Source organism: Herpailurus yagouaroundi, unplaced genomic scaffold (genome assembly GCF_014898765.1).
Source record: "Herpailurus yagouaroundi ecotype Mexico unplaced genomic scaffold, PumYag 139, whole genome shotgun sequence".
Taxonomy (NCBI): domain Eukaryota; kingdom Metazoa; phylum Chordata; class Mammalia; order Carnivora; family Felidae; genus Herpailurus; species Herpailurus yagouaroundi.
Genome location: NW_024412394.1, coordinates 63705034 through 63716176, shown reverse-complemented (window position 1 = coordinate 63716176; position 11143 = coordinate 63705034). Strand labels below are relative to the sequence as shown.

Genomic DNA, 11143 nt, shown 5'->3' with positions numbered 1-11143 from the left:
CTTACAATGACATCACGATGACACTCACCACATATATATTATGTGTAATTCATCCACCACAACACTATCACTCTCATTTATATGAAACAAAATACCCTTAATCACTATATTAATCTTCACTACCATACTATCAATAGGCCTTCCTCCTAAGGATTCCTGCCCAAATGGATAATTATCCAGGAAATGACAAAAAAAAAAAAGATCTTATTATACCAACATTAATAGCCATTATAGCACTACTCAATCTGTACTTCTACATGCAATTAACTTCACATCACTAATTATATTTCCATCAATAAACAACATAAAAGGACATTTTGAAAGTACAAAATGATTAACTCTTTTAACACCACTAATTATAACATCAACAACAGTCCTCCCACCTGCACCTATCAATCTTGGACTAGAAATTTAGGTTAGAAAAGACCAAAACCCTTCAAAGTCCTAAGCAAGTATATTCACTTAATTCCTAAAAAGTACAGGGATTGCAAAACTCTATCCTACATCAATTGAATGCAAATCAAGTTCTTTAAGCTAAAACCTTACTAGATTGGTGGGTTTCCACCCCATGAAATTTTAGTTGGTGGTTAATACCCTAATCAGTTGGCTTCAATTACGTCTCTCACCATCGGGGGGGGGGGGGAGGGCAGGAGAAGCCCAGCAGTGTTGGAGCTGCTTCTTTGAATTTGTAATTCAGTAGGATATTCACCACAGGGCTTGACAAAAAGAAGACTCAACCTCTGACTTTACATTTAGAGGTTACTGCTTACTCAGCCATTTTACTTATGTTCATAAACTGCCCACTATTCTCCACAAACCATAAAGATATCAGCACTCTATACCTACTATCTGGTGCATTAACTAAAATAGGAGGAACTGCCTGAAGCTTTTAACCCATGTGTAACTTGGCCAACCTGGAGTTTATCGGGAGATGACCTAATTTATAATGTACTCACAATTGCCCATGCACTTGTGGTAATCTTCTTTAGAGTATTACCTATTATAATCAGAGAATTTGGGAACTGTTAGTCCCCTTAACAATAAGAGCACCTAATAAAGCATTCCCCCAAATAAATAACATGAGCTTTGACTATAACCACCATCATTTCTGCTCTTACTCACCAACAGTTGGAGCACATACAGGAACCAGTTGAACAGTATAAGCACCCCTAGCCAGCAACCTAGCTCACATAGAAGCCTCAATCAATTTAACATCTTCTCTCTGCATCTATGTGTAGCCTCAATTTTAGGGGCTATCAATCATATTACCATAATTATTAATATAAAACCACCCAGCTATATCTCAATACCCAACACCTTCATTCATTGGATCCCTCCTAACCACAACCATCCTGCGACTACTATCACATCCAGTCTTAGTCTGAATTACCATATTACTAACAGACCATAACCTACACACCACATTCTTTGATCCTATAGGAGGAGGCAACCCAAGTTGATACCAATACCTACTTTGACTTTTTTTGTTTGGTGGTGGTGGTTGTTGTTTCAGAGAGAAAGAAAGCAGGGGAGAATCAGAGGGAGAGGGACAGAGAGAATCCTAAGCAGGATTCTTACCCAGCATGGAGCCCGACATGGGGCTTAATCCCACAACTGTGAGATCATGACCTGAGCCGAAATCAAGAGTCAGACACTTAACTGACTGAGCCTCCCAGGTGCCCCACCAATACCTATTTTGATTTCAATTCTCCAGATATCCCAAAGTTTATATTCTTATCTTCCCTGAATTTAGAATAATTTCATGTGGTATGATGTATTATTCAGGTAAAAAAGAACCTTTTGGACATATAGGAATAGTCTGAGTGATAATATCTCCTGGATTCCTAGGTTTTATTGTATGAGCCTATCATATATTAACAGTAGGCACAGATGTTGATACGCAAGCATGTTTTACATCAGCTAATAGAATTATTGTCATCCCTACAGGAATAAAAGTATTTAGTTAACTAGAAACCCTTCATAGAAACATTAAATGATTACTAGCCATACTATAACTTTTATCTTCCTATTCACAGTAGGAGGTCTAACAGGAATTGTCTTTGCCAACTCATCCCTAGACATTATTCTCCAGGACACATACGTTTGGTAAGACATTTTTACTATGTATTATCAATAGGAGCATTATTCACCATCATAGGAAGATTTAGTCACTATTCCCATTATTTTCAGGCTACACATTCAACCATACTTGGGCAAAAGCCTCTTTACAATCATAGAAATTGAAGCTAATATAACTTTCTTCCCATAGCACTTTCTTGGCCTCTCAAGAATACTCTGACATTGCACTGACTATCCAGATGCATACACAACATGAAATACTATGCCATCTCTAGGTTTATTTATCTCGCTAACAGCAGTAATATTAATTATATTCATAATTTGAGAAGCATTTGCATCTAAATGAGAAGTAGCAATAGTGGAATTAACTAACACTAATCTTGAATGACTACATGGCTACCCTCTACAATATCATTCATTTGAAGAACCCACTTATATAAGTCTAAAATAAGAAAGGAAAAAATAGAACCCTCTCAAAATGGTTTCAAGTCAATACCATAACCATTATGTCTTTCTCAAAAGTGAAATATTAGTAAAAATTACATAACTTTGTCAAAGTTAAATTATGGGTGTAAGTCATTTAAAAATTTTTTTATGTTTATTTATTTTTGAGAGGGAGAGAGAGAGCGAGCACACGTGGGGGAGGGGAAGAGAGAGAGGGAGACATTGAATCCAAAGCAGGCTCCAGGCTCTGAGCTGTCAGCACAGAACCCAATGTGGGGCCTGAACCCACAGACTGGGAGATCATCACCTGAGCCAAAGTCAGACGCTCAACCAACTGAGCCACCCGGGCTCTCCTGGGTGTAGGTTCTTTATATCTCCATGGCATATCCATTCAACTAGGCTTCTAAGGTACAACATCCCCCATCATAGAAGAACTCCTACACTTTAACAACCATACATAATCATCTTCTTAATCAGCTCTCTAGTTCTTTATATCATTTCACTAATATTAACAGCTAAATTAACCTAAATACAATAGGTGTACAAGAAGTAGAAACAATATAGACTATCCTACCAGCGACTATCCTAATCCTAATTGAGATCAACAACCCCTCACTAACTGTAAAAACTATGGGCCATCAATGATACTGAAGCTATGAATATACAGACTATGAAGACTTAAACTGTGACTTCTATTTCTTGACTTCTTTGACTTCTTAAACTTTGATCCCCACACAACACCTAACACCAGGAGAACTACAACGAGTAAAGGTGGACAACCAAGTTGTTTTTGCATAGAAATAAAAATCCAAATATTAATCTCATTAGCAGACATCTTACACTCATGATCCATCCCTCTCTAGGCCTAAAAATAGATGCCATCTCAAGACAATTAAATCAACCAGAATACCTATACATCCAGGCCTATATTATGGGCAGTGCTCAGAAATGTGGGTTAAATCAATTTTATACCAATCATTCCTGAATTAATTCCACTAAAACACTTAGAAAAATGATCTGCAACTGTACTGTAATGTCATTAAGAAGCTAAATAGCATTAACCTTATAAGTTAAAGACAGAGTTTAAGCCTCTTTTTAATGATATGCCACAACTAGACACATCAACATAATTTATCACCTTCATGTCAATCATTATAACCCTATTTGTTATATTTCAACTAAACATTTCAAAACATTACTACCCATCAAGCTCAGAATTAAAAACGACGACACTGGAGTACCTCACCTCTTGAGAGAAAAAGTAAATGAAAATCTATGTGCCTCTTTCAGTACCCCAGTAATGATAGGGTTATCTATCAAAGTTTTATTCGTTATATCCCCTATACCTAACCAGCTAATCAACAACTGTCTAATTGCTATCAAACAATGACTAAGTCAGTTAACATCAGACCAAATAATAACTATCCAATAAGCCATACAGAAAAAGACAGATACCATATGTGTTCACTCTTATGTGGATCCTGAGAAACTTAACAGAAACCCACGGGGTAGGGGAAGGGAAAAAAAGGTTAGAGTGGGAGAGAGCCAAAGCATAAGAGACTCTTAAAAACTGAGAACTGAGCGTTGATGGGGGGGTGAGAGGGTGGGGAGGGTGGGTGATAGGTATTGAAGAGGGCATCTTTTGGGATGAGCACTGGGTGTTGTATGGAAACCAATCCGACAACACATTTCATATATTAAAAAAAAAAACAAATAATAACTATCCATAATCATAGGACAAAATCAAGGACAAAACTGAACCCTAATATTCTGTTCCTCATCCTTTTATTGACCCAGCAAACCCCTGGGCCTACTACCACACTCATTTACACCTACCATACAACTTTCAGTGAATCTGGGAATAGCCATTCCACCTTAAGTAGGGACAGTAATTAACGGTTTGCGTCACAAAACAAAAGCATCCTTAGCCCACTTTCTATCTCAAGGGACACCCATCCCACTCATTCCAGTACTAGTAGTTAACGAAACCATTAGTCTTTTCATCCAACCAAGAGCACTAGCTGTATCTAGTACAAACTGCCCATATCGCTGCTGAACACCTACTCATCCATTTATTTGGAGGAGGAAGCCTTGCCTTAATGAACATTAGCTCACCAAGGCTCTCATTAACCTTCATTATTCTTATTCTACTATCCTTGAATTCACTATGGCCTTAATTCAAGCTTACGTATTCACTCTACTAGTAAGCCTTTCCCTTACATGATAACACCTAATGACCCACCAAATCCCCACATACCATACAGTAAACGACTGTCCCCAACCACTTCCAGGCACTCTCTCAGCTCTCCTTATAAAATCATGCCTAGTAATATGATTTTACTTTAACTTAATATTCCTCTTATCCTTAGACATAACTAATGTCTTGACTATGTATCGATGATGATGAGACATTACCTGAGAAAGTACATTCCAAGGTCACCACATACCAATTGTTCAAAAAGGGCTTCAGGATGGAATAACTCTTTTCATTATTTCAGAGATCTTTTTTTACTAGCTTCTTCTGGGCTTTTGCCATTCATGTCCAGCTCCAACACCTGAACTAGATGGTTGCCGACCACCCACTGGCATCCATTCCCTAAATCCTCTAGAAGCACGGCTTCTCAATTTTTTGTCCTATTAACCTCTGGAGTGTATCTATCACCTAAGCCCACCACAGCCTAAGACAGAGAGAGGGACAAAGGATCTGAAGCAGGCTCTGTGCTGAGAGCAGAGCCCGATGCAGGGCTCAAACTCACAAACGGTGAGATCATTACCAAGTTGAAGTCAGACACTTAACTGACTAAGCCACCTGGGCACCCCTAATATGTGAAATCTTTAAAAAGAAAAAATGAACTCACAGATACAGAGAACAGATTGGTGGTTGCCAGAGATGGGGTGGAAGGCAGAGGGTGCAGAATGGGTGAAGGTGGTCAACAAACACAAACTTCTCGTCATAAAATAAGTCAGTCCTGGGTATATAATGAACAGCATGAAGACTATAGTTAATAACATTGCACTGTATATTTGAAAGTTGCTAAGAAAGTAGATTTTAAAAGTTCTTACCACAAGGAAAAAAATATATATGTTAGTATGATAATGGGTATTAACTAGACTTACTGTGGTGATAATTTTGCAATGTAAACATCTATTGAATCAGGTACACTTGAAACTAATGTTATATGGCAATTATAACTCAAAAATATTTTTAAAGATAAACAGAAAATATAATTTAAAGAATTAATAAACTATGAAGAAACAGAGCAGGGCAAGCTAATAGTTCAGGACAAATGATGTTATTTTAGTCAAGGAGGTCAGAGAGGACCCCTTTAAGGAAGTATCATTTGAACAAGACCTGAATGTGGTGAGGTGGACTGGAGAGGGCAGGGCCAGGCAGCTGAGCCCAGGTGAGGCCATCCATGCTGAGCAGGGAGAAGAACAGATCAGACCCAATAACGTGGAAAACTGACGTTAGGGAACAGGAAGAGAAGTGGGAGGACCACCTAACGAGCAGGTGGTCTTAGCAGCTTTAAGGAATTTTGAGGTTGGGGTAGTAGGAACCTGCCATCACAAAAACAGCACTGACCTGCTTACCTCATGGAAGAACCTCAAAAACATTATGCTAAGTTAAAGAAGCCAGGCACAAATGACCACATACCATATTATTCCACTTATATGAAATGCAAAAAAAAAAAGTCTATATTAACACTATATTAACACAGAAGAACATAGATAAGAGGTTGCCTGGAGTTGGGGGTTAACGGACATAAAGGAATTTTACTAGGATGATGAAATGTTCTAAAACTGGATTGCAGCAATGGATGCACAATCCAGTAAAAAAGTTCTTCTACAAAAGAAGTCCTTGAATTGTACACTTGAAATGGTGAATTTTATGGCTTATAAATTATACTTCCATTAAGTCAAAGTTAACATTGGCAGTGAGATAAAAAGGAAGAAATGAATCTCTGGATAAGCACCCTCCAGGAATAGCCACCTGGAGAATTGCAGTGTCAAGTAAAAGGCAGGTGACAGGGAGCAATTGAGATTAAAGCTTGCTTATCAGGTTCAGGCTTGGAGGACAAAGACTACGAGGACTATTTTGAGCAGTCAGAGTTCACCTCTCGGGGCACAGCTCTCCCTCTCCTGAGTCTGCTCCTAAGGCTCAGACTCTGGTACCTGTCCTGCAAATAATGCCCTGAATCCACTTGCCAGGCTTCTCTCTGCTAAGAAGCCCAGGGCCTCGGGCAGACTCTTTACTGCATCAGCTGAAGGCAGGCAGGGGACACAAAGGCAAGGAGGCTTCATATAATGCTGGGTAAACAACTAAGAAAGCTATCACCATCTCTACTGTTCAAGAGGAAATGTCCTGATGGCCATTTGTGGGAGAGGTTAATGCCAAATAACACTAGGAATTGTAAACAAACTACCTTAATGGTAATATGGGATTTAGAGGGGTGCCTGAGTGGCTCAGTCGGTTGAGCATCCCACTACAGCTCAGGTCATGATCTCACGGTTTGTGAGTTCGAGCCCCGCGTCAGGCTCTGTGCTGACAACTTGGAGCCTGGAGCCTGTTCCGGATTCTGTCTCCCTTTCTCTCTGCCCCTCCCCAACTCACACTCTGTCTCTGTCTCTCTCAAAAATAAATAAACATTAAAAAAATTTATTTTTACTATGGGATTTAGAACACGATTTACATTTGAGTTGGCAATGAAAATATAATACTGTTCTCTGGTCCCAAAATATTAATGGTGTTGGTAAGTATCAAAGCAAAAGCTTCCATCCATTTTGAAGAGAGAGTCAAACCAAGGTTAACTTGAAAACAAGGTCAGCATCAAAACATAACAAGCCTCAATTCTGGCAAAAACAATGGAAGTTAACACAGGTAACCAACCTCATGTTACTTCTCCCAGGACATTTAGGTGTTGGCCCTACAACAGGCCAGTTCCAGGGTGCAAAGATCCCTGCAACCTTAGCTCCAGAAGTTTCACGTACCTGAATGACTCCAGAAACACTGGCAACTCCCCACCCAGCTCTGCACTGCTCTGGTCTTGCCTCAGAGTGTAAAATTCCCTCCAGTTCATCCCGGATAGTTGTTAAATGCAAATGTCTTTTGAGAGGGAAGAAAACTAGGAGGGGCTTCCTTGCTTGTTAACACCTGAACTTGTGAGTTGATTTTGCTATTTCCAAGTTATCCCTCCATAGCTGTGAGGGATAACAAGTGGGTTAAAGTGGGTTTCAGGTTTACTCAGTGAGGGAGAGAATGGTCAGAGTAGGAAGGTAGTTCTGGGAAGAGATGTTTCCAGAAGGGAAATTAAGGAATAGATATTGCGGACAGTTTGCCTTTCACTCTTGATCTCAGCGTTTCAGCCCAGGAGTGCTGTTATGTGGCCTCACCTGTCACGCAGGAATTTACCCCCAGGAATCCCACAATATCAAAAGGTTCAGCTGAGACCAATGATGAAGAGAGTGGAAATACAGAGGTTTTGTAGCCTAAACCAGTCCAAACTAGTGAAGAGGAAAATTACTAGACACACAGGAACTGGAACCAATTCACATAGATTTTGTACCCTACATACACATTGTTTCAAGCACCAGTGACTTTATCACAGAAGCTGTAAACCCTTTAAAGGTGTCTTTTACTCTATATTTTTTAATTGTTACAAAAATGAATGTTGCTTGTAATTTTTTAACTTTGTAATTTAGATATACAGAAAAGTGGCTAAAGTAGCGGAAAACACATACGCCCTTCACTCAGATTTCCCTAAATCTAACATCTTCCATAAGCATAGTATAATTATCAAAACCTGGGGACCATCACACACTATAACACTATTAAATAACTTACACACCTTATTCAAATTTTGTCAGTTTTCCCACTAAATATCCTTTTTCTGTCCCAGGCTCCACATTTTATTTGGCTGTCATGTCTCCTTAGTCTTCTGTTTATGACAGTGCCTCTTTTTCTTTGCCTTCCATTGCCCTTGACACATTTGAAGAGGACTGGCCCGTTATTTTGTAGAATGTCCCTCATTTTTAGTTTGAGGTTTTCTCATTACAAAAACAAGGTTATGTACTTTTGGTAAGAATACCCCAGATGTGATGCTCTGCCCTTCTCACTGCATCACATCAGGGGTACATGGTATGGATATGTGTCATTCCTGGTGACATTAATTTGGATCTCTTGGTTAAGGTGAAGTCTACCTGATTTCTCCACTGTGAAGTTACTACTTTTCCCTCTTAAAGATTTCATTATAATATAATGGCAGTTATATTTTGCCTAAGCTAAAATACATTATTTAAATACCACCTTTTGGAAAAGTATTTGAGAGAAATTATAAATAAATTATATTTTCTCTCAATAATTTGAGAGGAAATTTAATAGAAGTATTTGAGAGAAAAATAATAAATTATAATAAAAAGTATTTGAGAGAAATAAAGTTCTTGTGTGCCCTATCTCCATGAATAGTCTTTACCACCTATATTATTCCCTGAGTCTAGAAGATGTCTTGCTATTTCCTTGTGAAATTCAGTCATCACCAGGTTCTACCAAATCCACCTTCTAAATATGCCTCAGCTGTGTCCACCATGTTTCATAATCAGTCCCCCTGAATCCAAGTCTGCCTCCCCTCATATGAACTGATTCCAGAATAAGCTTTTAAAAGCAAATAAGATTGGGTCACCTCCTGCTTGGAGCCTTTAGTGGCTTCCCATTGCCTTCATCAGAGGTGATCTGTGCACAAAGCCTGGAATGAGCCCTCCAGATGAACTGGTGGTAAAACTATCCCCTGAGTAGCTAAACAAGCTAATATCCCAGCTGCAAATCAGAATCAACCCTGGGAGCTTGTTAAAAATATAAATTTGTGGGGTCTTACCCGCAGTGACTCTGACTCAGAGAAGGAACCTGAGATCTGCACGGTAACAAGCTTCCCAGGTGATTCCCATGTGGGGGGTCAGCTGAGGAATCAATGATTAACACACCAAAATGATGTTAGCTCTTAGGGGGATGTGTGAGAATTTTTTTTTTCTCTTGTCTCCTAATTCACAATGCTATAATTCTCAATTTCTATAAAACTGTTGCAATCCTGCTGTAATTATCCTATGCTTAAATTTATTTGAAATTACGTTAAATAAAAAATCAGCTAAATGAGAAATCCTGGTATATTCTAACTTCTGTTGAATTTGCATGTATTAGAAGGATGCTATACATTTCCTTAAGAATGGTGATCATCTATTTTCTAAGACTCATTAAATTGAACTCCCTAGTGCTGTGGATTTAATCCTTTTGGGATCACGATATGAAGTCTTACTGCCTTACTTTAATGTCCAGCCAAGGCGTTTACCAAACTCTGCTCCCCATATTTTATTTTATTATTATTTAATGTTTATTTATCTTTGAGAGAGAGAAGGAGAGCATGTGCGTGCACAAATGAGTTGGGGAGGGGCAGAGAGAGAGGAAGACACAGAATCTGAAGCAGGCTCCAGGCTCCGAGCTGTCAGCACAGAGCCTGACGCAGGACTCGAACCCACGAACCATGAGATCATGATCTGAATTGAAGCTGGACACTTAAGCTGGACTGAGCCACCCAGGCACCCCACTCTGCTCCCTGTATTTTAAAACCCAGGTGGAGCAGTATGTCTGGCCATGGAGCACAGATGCTACATGTCATGTGGGTACCCAAAGACAAATACAGTCAGTCCAGCACTACATATGTCATTTTAGTCCTTCCCAATATTTTCAAATCTAAATAAAAGTTAAGAAATTTCAAAAAACCCAGCAAGGAATTATTAATGGCAAGTTTATTGTACTTTGATAGGGGTCAAGACATTTCCAAACCCCTATGTCTGACTTACGGAAGCCTCCATACAACTCCCTTAGTCTCATTTGTAAGCAAAATACATATTCCACCAATGACATTTCAAGTTCAAATCATAAACATTTGATCTAGGAAGCTATTTTGTCTCCAGACAGAATAAAAGGAGTGGCTTTTAATCACACTTGTGTACAGTCAACATGCACCTCCCTCCACTTCCAGTGTCACCTACTTTGCGGCTGAACTTACTGGGCAAACGCTGGTGGAGAGGAGGTGGGGAGCGGCGGGTCTGTGTACTGGCCTGGGATGAGCTGCGATACCCAGTTCTCTAAGCTCCCCTGACCTCAGTCAGACCACAGGTGCCTCCCACTCAGGCCACACGCGCTAACTCCTTTGCCACCTCTTTCTGTGTTGGCTTTGTCTGGTGACAAGCGTATATATTTTTTTAACTCCCAAGAAAAACTTGAAATGTAAAATATGACAAAATCCCGATTAAGCAACGGAGTTTCTACATTGGTTAATGAGAAAAATATAGGTACTGTGATAGGTCTTTATCACAGGCTCTGACCATATGAAAAACAAAGAAAAATGGAAAAGGCATGAAGTGTGAACATTCAACATTCTGCTATGTTTAACGATTTCCTTTTGAGTTTGGAGTATAAAATGTAAATCCAATAAGCTCCAAATAAGTGAGTCATAAAATCAACTGAGAGAACTCTTCAAGGGATTCCCCCAATAACCACTTTTGTCCCATGTGGAGTTTGGGGTTTTTTTTGTTTTTTGTTTTTTGGAATTACTGCAGCATTTTTATT

At 39.2% G+C, this 11143-nt stretch overlaps 1 pseudogene; it reads left to right on the top strand.

Moving 5' to 3' along the window:
• Nucleotides 1-785: 785 nt before the first annotated feature.
• Nucleotides 786-2598, top strand: LOC121029839 (cytochrome c oxidase subunit 1-like; annotated as a pseudogene).
• The last annotated feature ends 8545 nt before the right edge of the window (nucleotides 2599-11143 follow it).